This window comes from Rhipicephalus microplus, chromosome 4 (assembly GCF_043290135.1).
Source record: "Rhipicephalus microplus isolate Deutch F79 chromosome 4, USDA_Rmic, whole genome shotgun sequence".
Classification (NCBI taxonomy): domain Eukaryota; kingdom Metazoa; phylum Arthropoda; class Arachnida; order Ixodida; family Ixodidae; genus Rhipicephalus; species Rhipicephalus microplus.
In genome coordinates, this window is record NC_134703.1 from 131197035 (window position 1) to 131220692 (window position 23658).

At 42.2% G+C, this 23658-nt stretch overlaps 1 protein-coding gene across 1 annotated transcript in view; it reads right to left on the reverse strand.

The window, feature by feature from the left end:
- The window catches only part of LOC119172871 (homeotic protein ultrabithorax), a 502883-nt gene that overhangs the window by 337115 nt on the left and 142110 nt on the right, over positions 1-23658 (reverse strand). The gene's annotated exons all lie outside the window — the stretch shown is intronic.

The following is a 23658-nucleotide window of genomic DNA, read 5'->3' on the forward strand; positions in this document are numbered from 1 at the left end:
TTGAGCGCAAGTCCTTGAGGATGCGTAAGACAAGATAGAACGTTTTTTTTTTTTGTAATGAAAAGTTACTCGAATGTCACGAAGTTCCTTCATGTAAATGCTTACAAACCACACTGCTCTTCTCCTACCGTTGCTTGTGATTATCATGTTACTCTGGGGTTGAATCATGTCAGGAGCTATATGATTCTTTGGCATGGTATAAAAGGAACAAATGATTATTTTGAACACCTGCTGTATTTTCAACATGCACCTAAAGGAAACAGGTACAGGCTACTTTTGTCAATACCTTCTGCGTTGCGTTTGACATGGTGAAATTCTGGATGTCTTCGCTGGGTATTATAGTTCAGAGTTTCTCGCAAGTCTCCTTGCTCATACACTGGAAAAAGTTATCTAACAGTAATCTACATTGCAATAAACCTAATTCGTGTGTGTATACCTCTACCTGCGTTTCGAATTTTCACCGCGAATTTTTTGCGCTTATCTATGCACTACGTACTTTGAGTACTCTCCTCAACTGATGCGCTACTGTACCCACTCCCGCGTGGACCGTGAAAAGCTCGCAGTAAATTGAAATAAAAAATTCGGCAGATTTCACGTACCTGGGAATCAACGTTATGCGAAGCATGCGGATAGAAGGCGACCGTGTTGCATTTTTTCTTATTGAGCGACACGTCATGAAATGACGCTAAATATATGTACGATTGTTAGATGCACACACAAGTTTTGAAGAGTTGCAGATGTTTATGTAACCAGTTGTTTGCACTTGCGCAACGATGCCAACTAGAACATGCGCATTAGCAACACCAGGAGCTGATATGAAGCGCTGATGCTCGCGATGATGCTGGCCCTGGGCACTGCTACATAAATCAAATGCAGCGCATGGCAACTAACCACAATTGACGTTAACCCGACGTGACGGATGTATCAAAGGAGTATATAGGTGTAATGTTAATGAAATTGGGTAGGCAGCACTGCAACCACTATTGACGTTTCACGATGATTAGCGTTCTGTTCTGTTGTGTTTTAACTGTTTTGCTGTGGAGAGGTTGAGGTGCCTATTGCCTCGGCTACTCCATATCACAAAAATCTGCAGCGAAAAATAAAATAATAATACAGAACGGTACCCAAAAATCAACAATACGGAAACGAAAAAAAAAACATAATAGCACACTGAAACCAGTTCAAATATCATGCCAATACTCTGTTTCTTCGCGCAGTTCACACAGTCATAAACTACTTACACGCACACCTTACTATTCTAATGTCAGTATATACATGACCACATTTTATATAATACCCATCTCTGGCTGTCAGTCATAGGCGCTTGTCCAGTCCGGTCTCCACTAAATAGTCTGTCGGGAAGATTATTGCCTTTTTCTGGAGATGCATCTCACGCCATGGTCCAAGTAGTTTCTTCATTGTGAGGGGCCGTCTGTCCAAACTTGCTAATTTGTTCTTTAATTTTTCTCTTTCATTGGCGTATTTAACACACTCCAAAAGAATATGGCGAACATTTTCTTCTGCATGACCACAATGGCATTCCGGTGAGTTGGATCGATGTATCTTGTGCAGGAAGCTGTTTGTGTATGCTACTTCCAATCTAAGTCAGTGGATCAATGTCTCTAGGTGTCGTGGGAGGTCTGTCGCTATGGAAAATTTTCTGTGTGGATCAACTTCATAAAGTACCATTTCCTTTGATTTAGGGCTCTCAAACCACTTCTCCATCGAACAATGGTTAGCTCCTTGCGATATAAAATGTCGAATATCCGCCCCAGACATGGGGATTGCGCAATCCCGTCCTTCCTTGAATGCTTTCTTCGCGAGACTATCAGCATCTTCATTTCCTTTTATTCAAATGTGGCTGGGTATCCATTGGAATACGATGTTGTGACCCTGCGATGAGGCATATTCCACAGCTTTCGCGATACATTGTGCTATTTCACCATTTTTGTAAGGTGATCTCACATTTCTGATTATCTGAAGAGCAGGTTTGCTATCAGTGCATATCACCCATTTTCGTGGCTCAGGATTCTCGCAGATAAGCTTAACTGCTTCAAAGATAGCCACCAATTCTGCTGCCGTCGATGAAGATTTGTGCGATAATTTGTACATCTTCTTTTTCTGAATTTCGGGTATAAAGACCGCACAGGCTGATGCTTCTTCTGTGCATGATCCGTCTGTATATATCTTCGTTTTTTCATTATGCATTACATGAAGCTGATGAAGTACCAACTGTGCCGCTACTAGAGGTGCCATCTCTGCTTTCTTCTCTATGCCGTCTATTTCACAGATAACGTTGAGAAGTGGCAACGTCCAAGGTGGTTTTGAAGGTTCCCATTGTTTGAATTCTGGTACTACTGCTTGAAATGATGTTATAGTATCATGTAGTCTCGTTGCCGTCCTTTGTGTTAGTGCACCAGATAAAAAATGACTCATGTTGCGTGAAAATTATAAATAAATTTCGAGATGTTTCTTTAGCTCGGAGTACTGCCAAAGGTGGCTCTCGAGTCTCCGCATACACTAAAGCACTGGAAGTTGACCGTGGTAAACCCAGAACAAGAGAAGTCTCCTTTCGGTGGAGGCTGGAAGTCCATGCAGCAGAGGCAGTGAGTAAGTTACGATGGGGCGTATCCAGGCAACATGTAGGGCTCTGTAGTACGACTCTGTAGTACCACCCCATTTGGCCCCGCAGAGTTGCCGGAGGATTCGAATGGCCTGATTCACTTTTTGTTCCAAGGACTGGACATGAGGCGACTATGTTAGTCTCCGGTCTAAAATTACTCCCAAGAATTTATGAGTTTTAACCATTTGAATAGGCTGATTTTGCAGAATAATCTGGAAATTTCCAGGTCTTTTTAATGTAAACGGAAGTATGGCTGTTTTAGCCAGACTCAGTGTCTTACCTCTTTTTTTTTAGAAAATGGTCTACATAATCTAATCCTTCTTGTAGAGTTTGTTGTACATCCAAAAACGATGGACCAGACGTCCATATACTTATATCATCAGCATATACTGAACATCTGATGTTGGGTGGAAGATTATACGGGAGCTGCGCCATGACTGCATCAAAGAGAGTATAGGGCTTAGCACGCTGCCCTGTGGCACTTCTTGGTTGACGACATGTTCTGACGTTGGGCTCTCCTGCGTAACTACTAAAATTTTCCGGTGATTCCGGAAGCCAGCGATTAGCGTCTATTTGAAAAGTAATTCCGAGACCTGGCGTAGCTCTGTGGTAAAATCATTCATTGCTACACACAATGCTTGAGTTCGATTCCAGCTGGTGCTTTGACATTTATTATTTGCATTCGTCGGGTCCACGCTACTGATATCGGCTATTTCTTAACGCTTGCGCGTTCAAATTGCCCATGTGCGCTCTCGTTGTTCCTGGGTAGATACAAAGCGTCAATCACCTGTGGCACATACCCCCATACCGGTGGCACATATCCGCATACCAGTGCACATACCCGCCCGTGTGTATGTACCACTGTATGGAGGGAAGTGTTTGACGACATAGGCGACGAGAATGGGACACCATTCATGTCTTGATCAGCGCGTCATATTCGTCAAACCATATTACACTCTCGTGCTAATATTCATTCACGCCAAGGGGGTGAGCACGAGAGCACCCAAACGTAAGCGGATAGATAGATAGATAGATAGATAGATAGATAGATAGATAGATAGATAGATAGATAGATAGATAGATAGATAGATAGATAGATAGATAGATAGATAGATAGATAGATAGATTCAAAGTCATTGAAGTTCGCTAAGAAATGCTTCGCATTTAAAAACGAAATCGCAGGGTTCCTTCAACATTCGCTTAAGATGACTTGAAAGTGAAAATCATTATCCATTTCTGCTCAGTCGATGCATAGATCTTTCCCCGCTCCTGTCCGAAAACTTTCTGCACCTTACGTGGTTCGCACTGCCTGGTCCAGGATGGGAGGACTTGCACGATTTCTGACTACGCCTGGTTTTCAGCTGTCTCTAAAATCGTAGGCATTGCTAGATTCTTGCAACAAACCTGCTTTAACACTTCCTCCTGTATCGACTCACCTTTGACTAAGCGACGATCTCAGCAGTGTTGGTAGTAACGCGTTGCATGTAATGCCATTACTGGTAACACGTTACTTTTTCCAGTAACTAAAGCGTTCCCACTACCATTTCGGAACTGTAAGGGGTAACATGCTTTCGTGGCCATTTTTTGATAACGTGAGGTTTCACATTACTGCTCACTTTTCATTTCGTTTATATTCACAATCATACACGAAATAATTCGCCTTGTAGAAGAAACTATTCGAAAGTTGGTCCGACGTTGTTTTGCTGGTGCAACCGACCGCTGTCAGCCTTTCAACTTTTGACAAAACCACACCGCTAGGGGTCCTTTTTTGCGCGGGGAAAATCTCTACACTGAACAAATTAACGAAACTTCTCGAAGGACTTTCCTACCTATTTTTGGCTACCTTTTTATCAAGGTTCAAGTTGTCGATTTCCGATGAGCGGAAGCGCATTGCTGTCATTATAACCACCAAAAGCAACTTGTTGAGATTTGCTCAAGTCTTGCCGATATCGTAACTTCGAGACTTGGTGTGAGTTCCAGAACAACGGAAATTAAGATGGCTTTTTCGCAAAGACTCTCTGAACAAAATCGCTAACTAAAGATGAACGATTGTCTGGGTGGGGGGGGGGGGGGGTAAACAACAAGAGGGAAGGCAGGGAGGTTAACCAGGCACATGCCCGGTGTTTGCTACCCTACGCTGGGGGAATAGGAAGGAGGCATCAAGATGACAAAGAGAGAGGAAAGACAAGAGACAGAGAGGGAGAGAAAAAAAAGGAGGATTGTCAGTCAATCGGCTGGCGCGTATGCAGCGGTGGCACTACGCAAAAGTTAAAGGTGGTCACATAGGGCTGTAGTCCTCAAAAAGCACAAGACAGCTTTGACTGCTTTTTTGAGCCGACGAAAGGCGATGACGGTGTTCCAGTAGCATCTGCACAGAGAGTGGCCGATCGTCCGATTGTCGCAATGCATCCGAAAGCTTCTGTCTTTCAGAGGCAAATCAAGGGCAATGACATATCAGATGGTCGATGTCTGAATACCTTTAGTGCCACATGACCGCGCCATGAGCTGGCTTAACGAAAACTTTCCGCGCTTTCCCCAGAGTTTCCCAAAAGTTAATACAGGGGCACACTATAGTGCGTCCGTTGAGCTAATTATTCAAATAGGTGTGGATGTATTTGCGAAAACGTGAGTCAATCTACCAGACTGAAGCTTTGAAACTCAGCTGTTGCCTATATTCAGCGGCTTGTAGTTACATTCAGAAACGATTACTGCATTACTCAAGCACTGTTTATAAACTTTGTATTCAATCAATTTTTCCGAAGTTATTCCTATTTGCAACTGCGCAAACTGCACCTACACTTTCACACTTGCAGTCGCAATATATTCTGAAACTCTATCAGTCAACCTGGAAAAAAAAAGTTTGTATGCGCAAGGACTTTTCCCCAGACTTGTGTCATTTTCACAGTCCTTTACTGCCACAAACTTTGTGCATTGATTTTGTTCGTAGAAGCATACATAGTAATTGCTGTCAGATTGTTAAGTTATGTTTTCATTTCGGAGAGCGATGATGATGAAATTTATCAGTTGTTCTTTAGTGACCCGTTATGAAAAATGGCTTCCCCATGTGCTACAGAGTTTGAAGGCATCACGTGTGCAGGCAACTTTAGGGTACTATACAACTGCAAAGATACGACACATTTGTGCAAATAGTTCTGGTAAGATCAATATTTGGGGTTAGCTTGTTTGGGCAACAAATTTGATATGACATATAAATACGAATTTAATCAAGTAGTTATTGTAGGTTCTCGAGACGAAAACGCGCTGAATAAAATTTATGGGTTCAGCGAAATTTGAGCACGCGGGCCTGGTGCATTTTCGCCTCCATCGAAAGCGCAGCCACCGAGGCCGGTATTCAATTCCACGCCTTTTGGGTCGCAGCAGGGCCCCACAACAACTACACCATCGCGGCGGGTAACGAATGCTTTTCAAAGTAGCGTGTCTAGAACCGTTGTTTGAAAGGTCATTCGTTTGTACACGCTATGTGACTTACAGGAAAAAGAAACTCAGGTTGTAAGCGGTATGCCGAACTTCACATGATAGAGTTTTGACCCTAAAATGAAAAGCATTATTTCAATTAAAGTTAGCTGTCTGGTAAAAACAAGACCGTAGAGGTTTTAACTAAGCACTGTCTAAGCTAAGCGCTTTAGGAATAGTATAAGAAAAATGAACAGTTATACTTGCTCATACTTGGAGGCTGAAGAAACTATAGATCACCACATTAAAGCTAATAATCCGTGAGAAACATTTGTGAAACCTTGCCACCAGGAGAGCGCTTACTGGCTCCTTTGTGTTTGCGTGCCGCGTCCTGCACGGGACAGCTTTATGCGCTGCCATAGTATAGAGTACAAGTACTCTGAATCGTTAACCATTCTTTCTAAACACTGGCTCCTAGCACAGAAAGTAGTTCGCTGCTTTGTGAGGCAGAGTACCAAGTACTCAAAATTGTTAAGCGCTTTTTCTAAACACACATCTTGTCGTTTGGTAATGTACACGTTACACGTTCAATAGAACTTCCCTTCTTCAATCGTAATTACACATGTTTCAGGCTTTTAGTCTAATAGCAGGCGGGCACCTACAGTGGAAATGTGATTATACCTTCGCTAGCGATTCCCTTCCATATAGGCGTTGCAGATTCACGGAATATTGTCACTAAACATCTTATCTTGAATTGTTTTCTGACATAAGCAAATTAACTTGTTTTTTCTAAACATGCCTTTTTTTAGCTCTTCCGTACTGTTCGTACCTTACGGAATTATAGTACGCCGCGTCGTTGAACATATGCTTTAAACACACGCCTTGATAAGCTAAACACCTTTTCCTGCATCATTCATATCACGTTGCTCATGTACACCTAGAACCTTGTGAGTGGCTACAGAACAGTGGACAACGGCTGCACCATATAAATATTATAAAAAAATATTGAGAAGAACATAAAGGTCTATTATTTTAACCTAGCCCTCCAGGCCGTTTTGAAGTGCATTCAGAGTCTAACACCACCTTACCTAAACATAACAAGATATCTACTATCAAAACAATCTTTTTAAATGCGGAGCATTTCTTAGCGAACTTCGGCGACTTTGAGCGTATCTATCTATCTATCTATCTATCTATCTATCTATCTATCTATCTATCTATCTATCTATCTATCTATCTATCTATCTATCTATCTATCTATCTATCTATCTATCTATCTATCTATCTATCTATCTATCTATCTATCTATCTATCTATCTATCTATCTATCTATCTATCTATCTAGCCACCTACGACTTTTAGCTCTCCTTGCCGTTTCGATATGATATCGATACCAAACTTGGTATGACATAACATGACTGAATGAAGATTATATATGACTAGTCATAACATGGAAATCATGACATGGATGTTATGAATGTCATGATTTACATTACATGGTTCTGCAGCTCTTGTGGTGGTTTCCTTCACATGGCATGTTGCAAAACTGGTATGGTAGGGCATGATATCATGGCGAACAGAGGCGACAGACCCTAACATGAAAATCATCACATGCGCGCAATGTAACGACATACATGCCTCGCTCATGATGCGCTCGCGGCCGTTTCGCTAACGTCACGTATACCAAATTTGGTATTACACTACGTGATTGAAGGACAAAGGTATAGGACTAGTGCAAACATGATAAACATCAGATGCATGTCATGTAACATGACTACATGCTAGCTCATGATGCATTCGTGGCTGTTTCGGTAGCTTCACATGTACCAAACTCGGTATTACGCGACGCGAATGGACGACAGAGGTAAATGACACATCCAAACATAATAATCACGACATGCGTGTCATGTAACAACATGACTACATGCCACACTGATGATACACCCGCAGCCATTTCGCTAGCTTCACATATGCCAAATTTGGTATTACGTGACACCAATGGCTGACGAAAGTATGTGACTGGTGCAAGCATGATAATCATGAGATGCGTGTCATGTGAGAATATGACTACATGCCACAGTCAAGGCGCCAATACATTTCGACGTGACGCGGTGCGCGTGCTCGCCGGTGTTCATTTCGTCGCTTCATGCCGGCGTTTGCCAGGCACCAGTCCTGCCTTATATATACTCGCAGGCGTGCGACGCGCTGCGTTGCTTTGACGCATGCGCGTTTCAGCGCATTTGGCGTCCCTCCGTCACGAAGAGAGGGAGACGCAGTGTTGTCTGGGTAACACAACGGCGCGAAATGCAGCATGTCGCATTTCGCACCGGTTGCCGTCGGGCCGCGCCGACGGACGCTGGTCGCGCCGGTCACGCCTGGCGTCAGACTTTAGAGCGCTCGTGTTTTGCTAACGTAGCGTCGCTGTACCCAGCGTGCACGCGCGTCAACGCTACATTGGAGCATATTGGGCCCTTCATGATGCGCTCGCGGCCGTTGTGCTAGACCACATATACCAAATTTGGTGTTACGTGACGTCAATGTATGGCGAAATATATGACTGGTGCAATCATGATAATTCTGACGCGCGTGTCATGTAAGAACATGACAACTCATAGCGTGCTCGAGGCTGTTTCGCTAGCTCCGTGTGTATAAATTTGATATCATGTGACGTGAGTAGATGACGATGGTAAATGACACATCCAAACATGATAATCTTGACACGGAAGTCATGTACGGCATCATTTACTCCACCTCATAACGCTGTGCTAATTTTAAATTGGCATAACATTCCTCATTCGTGCTACGCATGCCATCGATTCCCACTGTACGTGGGATCTCTCAATTTTTTTCAAATGGCAGTGTCTCCGGGAAAACGTGGAACCTAATCACTGCGCTGTAGTGAATAGGACGTGCTTGATAAAAATTTTGGATGTCACCAGCACTCAACCTAGTATACTGCCATGACCGATTAATTTAACTGATCACTTTGCAAGTGCTATGCGTCCATTGTCAATAACTTCGTTTACTAGATGGCTGCACCTAAATTTATCAAATCCACTTCATCATATGCACGTCTTGGCGAATAATAGTAATGTGAACCACAGACAGTTGGCTGTTTGAGCTTTATCTAAAGTCAAGCTTGTTCCGTGTAAGCTTTTATGTGCCCTTTTTGATATCTTTCATGCTGCACTTTGTCGAGGCATTTTCCTTACACTGCTGAAAAGTTAGCACCTAAGAAAAAAAAAAAAACGTGACATCTGTAGGGAGACCAAAATTTCAAACAGAAGCTCGTTGGTATCACTGAATAAACTACTTAACAAAATTTAAATAAAAGGTTACACGTAAGGGTTCGTTCTTTTAATTGCGAAGCATTCCTTAGGGAACTTCGGTGACCTCGAGCGTATCTATCTATCTATCTATCTATCTATCTATCTATCTATCTATCTATCTATCTATCTATCTATCTATCTATCTATCTATCTATCTATCTATCTATCTATCTATCTATCTATCTATCTATCTATCTATCTATCTATCTATCTATCTATCTATCTATCTATCTATCTATCTATCTATCTATCTATCTAGCCGATTACGTTTGGGTGCTCTCGTAGTCACCTCCTTAACTTTGCGTGAACCAAAATTAGCATGGAGGGGTAAGATGGTTTGACGAATATTACGCGCTGGTCAAGACATGAATAATGTCACAATCCCATCGCGTACGTCGTCAAACATTTCTCGCCAGACAGTGTCACGTATACCCATGGGCGGGTATGTGCCGCTCGTATGCGGGTATGTGCCACAGGTGATTGACACCTCTAATCTACGCAAGGAATGACGAGAACACGCATGGTCAATTTCAACTCGCGAGCGTTAAGAAGTACCCGACATCGGTAGCGTCAACCCGACGAATGCAAAGAATAAATGCCGGGGTCCCGGATGGAACCCAACCCAAGAATTCTGCGTGGCAATGAAGCATTTTACCACAGAGCTACGCCAAGTCTCAGAAGTACTTTTCAAATAGACGCTAATCTTCGTGAAATATCAATAGTGGTTGCAGTGCTATCTACCCAATTTTATGAACATTACATATGTACTCCTTTGATACAGTCGTCACGTCGGATTAATGTCAATTGTGGTTAGTTGCCATGCACTTAAGTTGATATATGTAGCAGTGCCCAAGGCCAGCATCCTCGCGAGCATCAGTGCTTCATATCATATATATGGTGCTGCTAATACGCATGTTTCAGTTGGCATCGTTGCGCGAGTGCAAACAACTGGTTGTTAAACATCTGCAACTCTTCAACATATGTCTGTGCGAGCAACATTTGTAGATATATTTAGCGTCATTTCATGACGTGTCCGTCAATAAAAAAATTCCAACACGGTCACATTCCCTCCGCATGCTTCACATAACGTCAATTCCCAGGTACGTGGGACCTGCCGAATTTTTAAGTTAGAAACAATACTAATGAGAACTGATAGACAATGATGCCAAGGAATGTATAGGGGATCATATTTGAAGAAATTGGAATATAAATGTCAAGAAAAAAAAGTGGATGAAAAGACAACTTACAATGGGCAGGAACCAAACCTGCGACCTTCGAATAATACGTTCGATGCTCTAAGAACTGAGCTGCGGCGGCGGCTATCGGCGTCCGCTTTATAGGGTATGTATCTGCATTAAACCTGGTATCATCAGTCATTGCTGCCTGTTGCCAATGCGGTGAGTGTGAGATTCACAATTTTGGTCTATTGACGTCACGTAGCACGTAATCTCAACACGAGCTGGTAGCTGGCAATTTTCTTGACATAAGTGTCTGGAGATCTGGAGAACTGAGAAAAAGCCACGCGCACCTTCCGACGGGAAGAACTCGAGTGGATGCGTCGCACAGGGGTGGGGGTATGTGTGAAGCGCTTAATTGTTATTTCTTCTTTATTATTCTTATTTACTGAATGAAGACGAAGCGTCGCCTTCAGCGAGTGATGGGACCTCGATCTCGGGTTGTGCCTAAGGAGGTTCAAAAGAAATTGGTTGTGCCCTACTGCTGGTTAAAGGTACTCTTGCTTCCATCGCATCTGCTCGAGTCAAGCAAAGCGTCAGGTCAAGCGAAAGCCAAGTAAAGACGCCTTTGACTGGATTCCAAGTGCGTGCACCGTCGCTTATATACACACCGCCCGCGTTCGATGGAGAGGAGGGCGCGGGAGTGGTCTGCAACCCCAGTTCTCATGCTCGGCTTGCTGAATGCCCGGTGCTGTCTTACCTTTATCGGCACCTGGAGTGACAGTTTTGTGGTTGTCTTCCTGGACCCATCACAAAGCGCGAGCATGGGGCACGAGACGCGAGACGCGAGCATGCAAAGTGCAGAAGAGTGGACGGCGCCACCGACGCCGAAACATGACATCGTGCGACGAAAAAAAAAACAAAAACACAGCATACCCACGGAGTGCATGAGGATGAGTGGAGCGAAGGGTCCGTCCGTCCGCTCGTCCTTGACTCCGTCCGTCCATGCGTCCGTCTCTGCGACCATCCGTCCATGTGTGCGTCCATTCATCCGTTCGTGCGTCCGTGCGTCCGTTCATGCATCTGTCAGTCTGTCCATGCACCCATCCATCAATCCGTCCATATAGTGAACGCTCCAAGTACCGCCATCATATATTCAGCATATAGAAGTACCGCCATACAGCGGACATTCCAAGGACTAAACGAGAAGTGGCACTCGCGCACTTTCTTACGGCTTGCGCTTCGCGTCTACCACTCACCTTTCACCGCCTGTAGTTCACAGCTATATACTTGTTCACTACATTTTAATAGGGCTGCTAGACAACCCTCGCTAAACCTTGCTAAAACCAAGGAGGTTACGCCCAGCGAGTTTGACGTGGCAACCCTTTCTGGTCAGTAATGCTCAAAGACGTCCATCTGATACTAGTTTTTCAGCGAAAGATGTTATGAGATAACTTTTCGGGTCACGCACAGTTGCACCAATGACACAGCGGGGCTTCAACCTGGGTCCACTAAGTGCCAGCCCAATATTCTACCACTGAGCTACACCGGTGCTCGTGACTTGTTGTCAAGCTTGCCTTAGACAGGCCTGATGTCGCGAAAGCAATCGCGTTAATAAGACTTATAAAGCGTTTTAATACAGCGAAAGAGCAACCAGTCGTCGCACAATGCGAATAGCGTAACAAGTTGGCCGTCCAATGCTCCAAACCATCTCAAAAGCTTGTTCTTGTTCCCCTATTAACTGTGGTGCATACTTACTTCAGCCATAATTCCTCATCGTCTTCAGCCACTGTATGGACAATTGGAACGAAATTCCATGCAAGTGTTTAGCGGATACCATGCTTTCCAGAAGAATGACAAAAAAAAATAGCATAGCGACTGCCGGTCTACTACCCAAAAATTATTAGTAATGTCCTAGTGGGTGTTTAGAAAGAAGTTTTAACGATTTACAGTACTTGATACTGTACTATGGGAGAGCTGAAAGCCGTCCCCTTGATGGATGTTACCGAGCAAGTGTGCTTGCAGTATTTACCCAATGAGTGTTTTGGAAAAGCTCCGAAAGGTATACCTCTTCTAGCTTTCGCTGTAACTGTGCTGCACCTACCACTCAGGCCTGACGTTTTTTTTTTTTTTTGTTAGTAAGCATCAAACTCGAGGCAAATTTTATTGGAGAATAAGCCACCAATACTCGTCTTTGTAAGTTATTTCATCAGGAACAACTATCTTTTTATTTATGATTAACTTGAGCGGGTTTTCTCCTCAATTCAAAGGAGTGCGCGCGTGCCGCTCCTCTAGTCTGGCCGTGGAAGTTGCTGCCTACTACTACTACGACGACGATGATGACTACCTACATCGCGGACGCACGATCCGCAGCATAAGGAGCTTCGCCCCCAAATATGCTGCGCGTTTAAAACATCTCTGTAGGACATCCTACTCCTGGCGCATGGAGGCGGATATCATGGGGGCTGTCTGCTGCGGATACTGTCAGCGTAGACACACCAGTATTAAATCGATTTCTAACGACCTGCGTAGGACTAAAGAAACTATCGTGTGAGAAAATGCGACTCAAGTGAACAAGTACATGTAGACGACCTTTTTAGCGGCAAAAGCTTTCGTCGGGAAACATGCATGTGTACGAATCGGTGCTTTAAAGTAGCTCTCCGTGTTTTTTTCTGTCAATTTGTTGTTTCGCGAACTCGAGAGAACATACTTAGGTTTCTAAAATTATAACATTCGCAACTATAGCTTTTTAGCTGCTGCGCGTAATAGTTGATTTGGCTACTTTGCTGGCTTTGAACCCCCGATCTCATAAAAATAATGGAATATGTTTTAACAGATCATGCTACAACACGCGCTTTGCTTTTTATACTTACGGGGAGTTTATAGAGTTTTAAATTGCATGCCAAAATATTCCGTTTTAGAAACACACACACACACACACACAGACACACACACACACACACACACACATATATATATATATATATATATATGTTTCCCTCACACATTTTTGGTTTGAGCTTGACGTCTTTCTCAACGACCGTAATTTGACCCAATTATTAGTATGTGGCATAGCCTGAAAGGCTGAAAATTTTGAATGTTATAAATGCGAAGCGAGAAAATCTGAACTTATAGCGTAATGAAACAATGTTCCAAAATTATGATTTTCAGTTTAAGATAATAGGTGCGATATGGCAAGGTAATACCTTTTTGCAAAGTCAGGTTACTCATATTATGTTAAAAATGAGACTGACAGCTACAACAGTTTTTGGGAGGATCTCGTCAAAATCCCATTTTCGCTTATTCGAAAAAAAACCACTCGGGCTCCATGGAGGCATCCAAATGTTTTTGACTAGGGCAAAATTTTTTTCGGCACACAAAGTTCTGCCTTCTGGCTTTTTTTTTTTCAGCAAAATTCCAGAGGGTCTGCAGACATGCACCGACGTTCTTATCTGAACACGACATGTAATAAATTTGGCGTCAGTGTTTATTCCAGTAACAATGCAGGAAGGCTGTAGCATTTGTCATAATTACTGAAAAACTTACTCAACAGCGCATCACAGATAGTATTTCACTCTCCGCGTTAGAGAGCATCCTGTGCAATATAGCTGTGTGCATTGCTTTAATGAAAATATTCTGAGAACTCCAGCCCGAAACCACTCAATACGGATATTACTATAACACGTATACATCGTTTGTGTGCTGTGTAAATCACAGTAGCTGTAAGTACAGTACAGTGACAGAAAATAAGATGAGCGAGCTTTGTAACAAGTTGATATATTTTAGCAGTCCCTGTTATTTCACGAATCTCTTACATTATCTGCATAATGGCGGAGACTCTTATTAGCGAAGCAGCTCATCCGATTCCGAGCTTCGCATAACGTGAAAAGTGTGTGTTAGTGGTTTCCCAAACGAACTAAATAAATTTAAAAAAGGACATGGTAAATGAGATGTTCGGAGAAGATTTAAAGGTGTACTGACAGATTTTGACGCACCACAAAAGAGACAGCCTTTGTTCACATGATATGTGCTATTAAGGCTGTCCAAGCTCTGCAGGCAGACAACCTATATAGAATATTTTACTTGGATTTGAATGTTTTCGTAACTCGACATCTGCAAGCCCAGCCCCAGTGAACTGGGCATCACCACAGCAAGTCAGCTCAGCTCGAAGGGTTTGCGAACTTGGAATGCTGCGATGGTGCTTAAATCGTAAATATCGCTTTCGAAATTACTTGAAAACTCATTCATCGTTGCCTATTGACCACGTGTAAATTACAGAACACAACAGAGCTGCCGCTAGTGCATATTGCGAGTTGCAGTCCTCCCGTGACGTCAGACTTGCGTTGAAACGTCACTGAGAGGCCACCCCGTCATTGCGGAACTAAGAAGTTCTTTTTTTAACGTAGTAGTACTAAAAATAAATTGTATGCTTTCGCAAGCACAACATCACTGTTTCGAGAGTTTATGACAACCACGTTTTCATTAGGAGCAACCAGCCGAAAATGTTTATATTTCGCGTCTGTACAGCATCTGGGCTTAATAAAGACGAAAATGAGGTAATTGAGACCTCGCTTTTTTCTTGGCTAGAGTAGTTATATGACACGCCTTTAATTCTTGGGACACCTTCAAAAGAAAAAAAAATTGCAGCATATTCACGGAGTGAATTATGACGAGTGGGGAGAAGCGTCAATCAGCCCATCCGTGTTTTCCGTACGTCCATTCGTTCTTGCTTCCGTCCGTCCACGCGACCATCCGTGCGTTCATCCATGCGTCCGTTCATCTGTCCATGCGTCCATCCGTGAGTTCGTGCATCCATCCATCCATCTGTCTGTCTGTCTGTCTGTCTGTCTGTCTGTCTGTCTGTCTGTCTGTCTGTCTGTCTGTCTGTCTGTCTGTCTGTCTGTCTGTCTGTCTGTCTGTCTGTCTGTCTGTCTGTCTGTCTGTCTGTTCACGCGTCTATCCATCCGTGCGTCCGCGCGTCTATTTATCCATCCGTCCATCTGCTAATCTGTCTGTCATCTGTCATCAGTGCGTTCATCTAGTGAACACTCCAAGTACCGCCATCTCCTATCTCGCATTCCCTGCGGTACATACCCACTCTGTAGCGGATATGTGCCACTGGTGGCTACGTACTACATACATACATACATACATACATACATACATACATACATACATACATACATACATACATACATACATACATACATACATACATACATACATACATACATACATACATACATACATGCATGCATGCATGCATACATACATACATACATACATACATACATACATACATACATACATACATACATACATACATACATACATACATACATACATACATACATACATACATACATACATACATACATACATACAAGGGATGGACAGACTCAAGCCTCAAAGAGCTTCAACCCTAAAAAACAAAAAAGGAAGCAGCAGAAATCTACACACTGGAGTGAACAAGGACCAATTTATGAATTTTTATAGCACGGGAGCGTAATCGCAGCCTGCTCTGCAGCTTATGTAGCATATATACGAGTTGTAATTATTTACAGGTATATGTTTAACCAACCATTAAAAAGTTTTCGGAATGTTCTGAAATAGTTCATTGTGTCACAATGTTGACATACCAAGAAATTATTAGCATCTTTGTGATCTCATGGTTGTTGGAAGAGCGAAATTGCGGCTGCAGCATTAAAATTGCAAACTTTCAAAAAAAAACAGAAACTTTTCGGCATCAAACCTTTAGGAGGCGAGGAAGTATAGAATATCTTTTTTAGTCTACTATAATTTTTGAAAAATAAACAAAAATACAAGTGACTGAACAATGTCTGAACAAAACGAAATGCCATTTTGTGATCCGAGCAGATCATTTGCTCACGATCGTACGAATCCCAAAACATTTTGCTTTGTTGCGACATTGGTCAGTGAGCTGTTTTTTCAACCACTCTTTTACCTGACCAGACGAATTATTTTCTGTCAAACTCTCAACTAGACTGGCAGAAAAAGCTGTGCTATGGCCATTGACTACATAGTCACCGAGAAATTGGGGCATCCTAAATACTGCTATGTGGACTACATCACATCATGAAATTTCACTATATAAGGACTATATCATAAACAAACGAAATATGTATCTGTTCATCTATTCGTAACTTCTAAATTCAGCTCCATGTCACAAAATCTTAACTTGCTCTTGTGATTTCCTTGAAATAAGGACTTCTCAACGTTATAGCAGGACACCATAGATTTGTGCCTAATTGGTTGAGTATAACACTTGGTTGAGTATAATATTCATTGTTATAGCCCTCCCTCGTTTTATGATAGGCAGTTACTAAACTATACAATCGTGTTCACGTAATCTTCAACACGATCTGAATTCCTGTTACGTACCACATTCGCTCAGTTGTAAGCACCTGAATTGAATACGACTTCTGCCAGAAGCGCGAACAAAGGAAACAGAAAACAGTATGAGCGCTTTCTGTAATATAAGTGAAAATATTTCGTTTGAAAATGACGTATACATGACATTTTATGCACGGTTCTAAAGGTGCATGAACGGCCTCAACAAATTCAACGCAGCCGTGCATAGTCACAGAAACGTTTCACGCGTATCCATGCGTCAATTAACAAAAGAAAGGCTTTTGCTATTTACATTGAAACTGATCCTGGTTTTTTTTTACGTCTTAGAGCATGCGCGAACTTTCGCTGATCAACGCATCGACGAATTTGAAGGGGAATCGTTTCTTCGAGTGAACTACACGGTGGTGCCTTGGACTCCTTAGTGCACTATAACACATATATATTATATGCCAACACAATTATTATGAAATATAACAGACAGTCATGCCAAGGAAAGTACATGTGATGTTATTAGGAGTAATTGTAGAGTAAATGTGAATAGAGAAAGGCGAAGAAAACGATAACTTGCCGTGAGCAGGGACCAAACCTCTGACCTTCGAATAACGCGTCCGCTGCTCTACCAACTGAGCTACTACGACGGCTGACCCTCCCCCCCCCCGCCCCCTTCTCTTTATAGAGTATATATGTGCATCAAAAGTGGGAGCGTCGGTCAGCTTCACCAGTAGCGCTGACTGACGCTCCCACCTTTAATGTACACTATAAATGTATACCCTATGTACCCTACGACGCACCCTATAAAGTGGACGGGGGATAACCGCCGAGGAAGCTCAGTATATATATTTAGGTAGAGCAGCGGACGCGTTATTCGAAAGTCACAGAATCGGTCCCTGCCCGATGCCCGAAGCAAGCTGTTTTTATTTTGTGTGTCCAGTTTCCTTTCTTCACATTTACATCGCAATTATTTCTAGTAGCACCTCTATAGTTTACTTGGTATTATTTTTTGTTAGATCTCATTATATTGTGTCAAACACAGAAAAACGAGACCTTAAATGTACACTTCTTTCCTTCATGTAATGTAGGTCTGTAATATAAGTTTAATATATTTCTGTACAAATGTGATACATATCGACCACCGCAAGTTAAGAATTATAACGTAGAACAGATTTCTTGCTGGTCATTATTTTTACCACGCATGTACCCTGCGTCGTTTTTGTATTTATTTTCACAAGCGCCGAGTGTAACATGTTTCGCTCGCTATAGAAACAACACAAGTACACCTTCTCGCAACTTAATCATTAAATGGCAAAACAAAACAATGCTTTTACATAAGGAAGGTTACTTTTTCGCGCCTTGTGTAGAGGATGGTCTACTGGATTTTGGCATGCCTGTGTGGTCGCCAGGGTTCTTTCTTTTTTCAGAAAGTAATCACAAGGTATTCTACAGAAACAACTGAATAATGACCCTGGGTACTCATCTATGGAAACCAGGAACAAAAAATAAAGCAAACCCAGTGAAACAAAGTGTACGAAAACCGGTCGCCATGGCTGGTCTCCGGACAGGGGCGATAATAATTGCAGGAGATATCGCGACAGATTGGATGCGGTCCAAGGACGTGAAGGGCGATCATGTCACTCGACGAGTGAGGCTGATTTTAGACTGACGGCTAAAAAGCTTTTGCCAGTTTTCGTGGAGACAAGGCCTGTTTCGTTTTTTCTTATCGATACGCCGAGTGGACTGTTAAGCTTGTTTACAAATCTGTCGTCTAAGCGTATAAAACACTATATAGATACGAAGCCAAGGGCAGACACAGGAAACATTATTTCGGCTGTTTCTTTCCAGTTATGCATCTCACTGTCAGACATTATGACATTCCCAAATGGCAACCCTCTTCGAACTTCGATTTCACTCGCCCAATCATAACCGATTGAGGAGGGTCACTACAGGTCGCTCTATCCGAGAGAGACCAGTTAGTGGCGACTGCCCTAAGGGGCCTTTGACACAGTACACGCCTCGCACTGTAGCATACGTATATGCACGTTGCATATAAATGGCCTCAACGGCACAATGAAGCGACCGATGCCTTTTTCGGTGACGTGGTATTCGATAAGGAAATGGAGTATCAGGTACTCCCGACGTTGGCGCACGCCTTCTTGCGCGCACACCTCTCACACAGCAGCATTTTGAGATGCGGTTTGTCACACTAAGAGGTATACGAGAGCGCTATTGGGAAATGGGAATTCTACGGCGTATACGTCAACACATGCTCGGTGAAGGGAGAACGACCCGATAACAGCAGCGCGTTTCAATGCTCCACGAAAATTCCTGAAGCATGTTTTGCTCTCACAGTATATGCGTTTGAAAATGCGCATATTGTAAATTACTCCTCTATTGTGTTACTTTAAAACAGGTAACTTTCAGGCTAATTAGTCTTACGCGTTAAGGACAGCTTACTTTTTCAGCTTTCTCAACTGCCCCTTTAGCATACTTAAATATAGTGTTCGGTTTTGGAAGTAGTTCAACTGACTATCAAAAGGTTTGATACAAATCTATCATTGATTCAAACACAAATCTATCATTGAGTTCTGTCAGAAAGCGCATAGGTTACTGAAGAAACACGGATGTTTTTTTGGTACAATGCCTACAGCGTAACACGAAAGATTCATAGATAATAATACGCGCTAGGTAGATTCCATCTCATTTGAGTTTATTTAGAGGAATATTCCCTGAGTGATGTGACTACAGACTGACTGAGTGTGGCTCTGTAAGGTGCCGCCACTGACACATTTGGCGAGAAAAGGTTTTTACGATAGAAGATGAGGGACGCTGAAGTGGAGAGCTCCGGAAATTGTGAACAGCTAGTGTCATTTAACGTGCACTAGCATCGTACATTACATAGGCCTCTACCATAAAGCCTATATCCGAATTCGACTGCCGCGACTGGGTGACTGGGATAAAACCTTGGGTTGACTTTGGGGTCTGCAATCTAGGACCGCAACCACTGTTATCAGGCTGTCTTCTCACGTTCACTTACTTGCTGGCGATTATGTACTTGGTCATGAAATCACTAACAATACTCGAACCCTCTTCAGTCGAATTTCGACAACATAAGCGGTTTACAAAATGTCTGGATAATCCAACCGGTATTATTAAACCAGAAGTTTTGCACGCACTAAATATATATACCTGTCTTCCATACTACATGATTATGATGCACAGACAAGCTGAGAACTCGTGCAAATACTTGGGTGTTTGAACAAACTAAAATTCAACCTGCTCTTCTCACGTGACGTATATAAGGAAGTGAGGAGGACGCTTAGCTACTTGAGTCCCAACTTTCCTAAAACTAAATTATCCTTAAAGTTACTACTTCAATGGTCATTATTGCTTCCCAAGCTTGGATATTCGACATCCTTGTACGAATTGAATCCTTGTGCTTATTTGCCAGAGAAGAAGAGAAGTCTTATACTGTGCAAGTGCTAAGGATTCATTGTGAGAATACATGTAAGGATACATACATGGCAGAACAGAAAAGTGGGCTAGTTGATGACTATTCACTGGGGCTAAGCCACAATGAATTCCCCACCAACAATAGGCCATTTTTCTGTACTGCCATGTATGGGAATCTTCACAATGAAAACAGAATATTTTCACTACAACTTACTCATAATAATGTAGTGCGATTTATTTTAATTATAACAGTTCTGCTAGTACAATCTCTGCGAAAGCCAACTCATTGCTGCCGCCGCAAGGACACATGTTTTAAAGTAACAGCACGCTTGACTTTTTTTCACAAGCTCATTCACCCGTCACATCGTTGGGAGTTTATTTTCACATCATAATTGCTTATCGTGCAGAATAGATCATACTATATCTACAAATATAAAAAACAGACAGAATGTACCGATGCCTTCAGGCATTTATTTTTTACGCGAATCATAGTGGCAATAAAGAAAAATTCTCAATGGCATTGCCACCTTAGATAAAATTTATTTTCGCAAGGCTCATGGTGATATTGCTTAACTAGAAAAGTTCTACCTGTTATCTTTTTTGTCTTGCATGAAAACTTTTTCAGCTCACCTTATCTGTAATCATATATCAAATTATTACTTATACGTCGTGTTACTTGATAAGCTTCAGAAATAATTCTTCATGGTCGTCAGCCACACCATCAAAAAAATTGCACGAAATCTTTGCAAACGTGTAGCGGGTACCACGCTTCTCCGAAGAATGATGAAGAATGGCGTAGTCAATGCTTCCCTCCTACACAAAAATTATTTATGGTGTAGTGGATACCACGCAAGTGTACCCGTTTAAAAAAGTCTCTGAAAGCCTGCTCTTCCACCTTTCGCTGTGACTGTGCTGCGCATTCCGCGCAGGCCTGGCAGTTTTTTTTTTAAATGCAAAGCATTTCTTGGCGAACTTCGGTGACTTCGAACGTATCTATCTATCTATCTATCTATCTATCTATCTATCTATCTATCTATCTATCTATCTATCTATCTATCTATCTATCTATCTATCTATCTATCTATCTATCTATCTATCTATCTATCTATCTATCTATCTATCTATCTATCTATCTATCTATCTATCTATCTATCTATCTATCTATCTATCTATCTATCTATCTATCTATCTATCTATCTATCTATCTATCTATCTATCTATCTATCTATCTATCTATCTATCTATCTATCTATCTATCTATCTATCTATCTATCTATCTATCTATCTATCTATCTATCTATCTATCTATCTACTTCCGCCTACGACATTTAGCTCTCCTGTCCGTCTCGATAATGGTATCGATACCAAGCTTGGTATGGCATAACATGGCTGTATGACGAGCGTAATTGGCTAGTCATAACATGAAAATCATGACTCGTATGTCATGAATGTCATTATTTTTCTTTCATGGCCTGCTCTTGCAGTGGTTTCGTTCACATGACATTTTGCAAAGCTGGTATGGTATGACATGACTGCATAGCGAACATAAGTGACAGATCCTAAAGCAAAAACCATGCCATGTACATATAGGTGTATCAGCCAAGGGGGGGGGTGGGGGGGGGCAAAGGGGTTGCGATTTTTCCAACTAAAGAAATTTGGAGAGACTGAGCCCCCCCCCCCTCCCCCCGCTTTCGACAGTGGTCACTCTGGGCTGCACGCTGGGGAAACCAACAAGTAAGGCGAAGCTTTCCGTCACAACAATAGTCACTCAATTGTGTTCTTATTGGAGAACGACAATGTTACGAGGCAATGTTACAACATTGTGAAATTTCACCAACATTTACGCTGAGGTGACTTTCCTAGTAGACTCTTTGTCGTGCAGGTCACCTATGCGACGCTTTCACGTCTTGTGCTCTTTTGCAGAACAGGCAAGTGCTGAACAGGGGCTCTATAATATTACATCACTTGTTCATGCTGTTATCCTGCTGTAACTTGTTGATGCAGTTACGAATGGAAACGAGCAAACTTTTCATGGACAGGTCAAAGCATTTGCTGAGTCCGAAAATAAGATGAGTGTGACAAATCGTTCTTGATGTTTCAGTTTTTTCGTTATGAAATGCCAAAAAAATTTTCCGCCTTAGTCTATGATAAACCTCATCAGCCTTGCCTATGGTAACTTGGAGCCATAGCTTTCAAAGTGGCCACGAATAGAGCAGTGGACTCGAGATCAGTATATGAACCTTAGATTTTGAGCTTGCCCCTCAACTTGACCCACCGGACCAGGGATAAGGTGAAATATCATGGTTTTTAGCAATGTGCGCGCTTAATTATCAGCTATAAGCTAGTTGTTTTCACCTCCTCTCGAATTGTCTTATACTGCTCAAAATGCATCTTGGACAGCAAAGAAGCACACACGTGCAGCACTGCTTATATCTCCCTTTTCCTCTTTCTCTCAGCAAGTATGAGCTCAGAGATGTATAGGCGCACAAACTACTAAACATGGTTATGCTGCAAGTGGAAATTCTTTATTAAACTCATAATCCATCTAGCCGCTGCTTATGTGATTGGCAGCTAGCCTATACTTGAATTACTATTTAAAGGAGATGCTCCCCAGCTTCGTGAGGTCTTCTAACAAGCAGGTGATTTTGTGGCACACAGAATATTTTCAAACTAACGGCAAACAATATGCCGTATCGAAAATAGTTCCTGCTTTTATTTTTATGTGGTCGTCCATAAGTGGTCATTAGGCGATGGGTCATTTTCGCGTCATACGTTCCCTCGGGTAACATGCTGGTGCTGTGTGCATGACAAGGGCTGTTTGCACCAATCCTATACAGCTATAACGACCATTTCGAAAGGAAGCAACGAGGGATAGTTTAACGTTATAATCGCCCACACTTTGTTCTTTCAAACGAAAATTTTGTTTACATTGTATTGGCGTACTTGTGCAGGTGCCTAGGAGCCCGATAAAAAATTTTCATACAAATACAATGAGTCTAAACAATGTACCACGCACTAACACCACAAGTTATACATTTTTAAAAAAATGGTTGAGAAGTTGATGATAAGCTAATAACAGGAATATGACAACAGCGATACTATTAATACTTGCACGCTCCAGATACAGTGTTCAGACTATTAGCAAATAAATAAGGCAAATTACATTACACAAATGCCTGAATATATGCAAGAAAGTGTAATATCTATTATGAAAAAATGTAACAGCAATCACTACTTTAAAAAAACATGGTTGATCCCTCCATCAGAGGGATCGGCGTGTAACACGAAAGTAAAACGG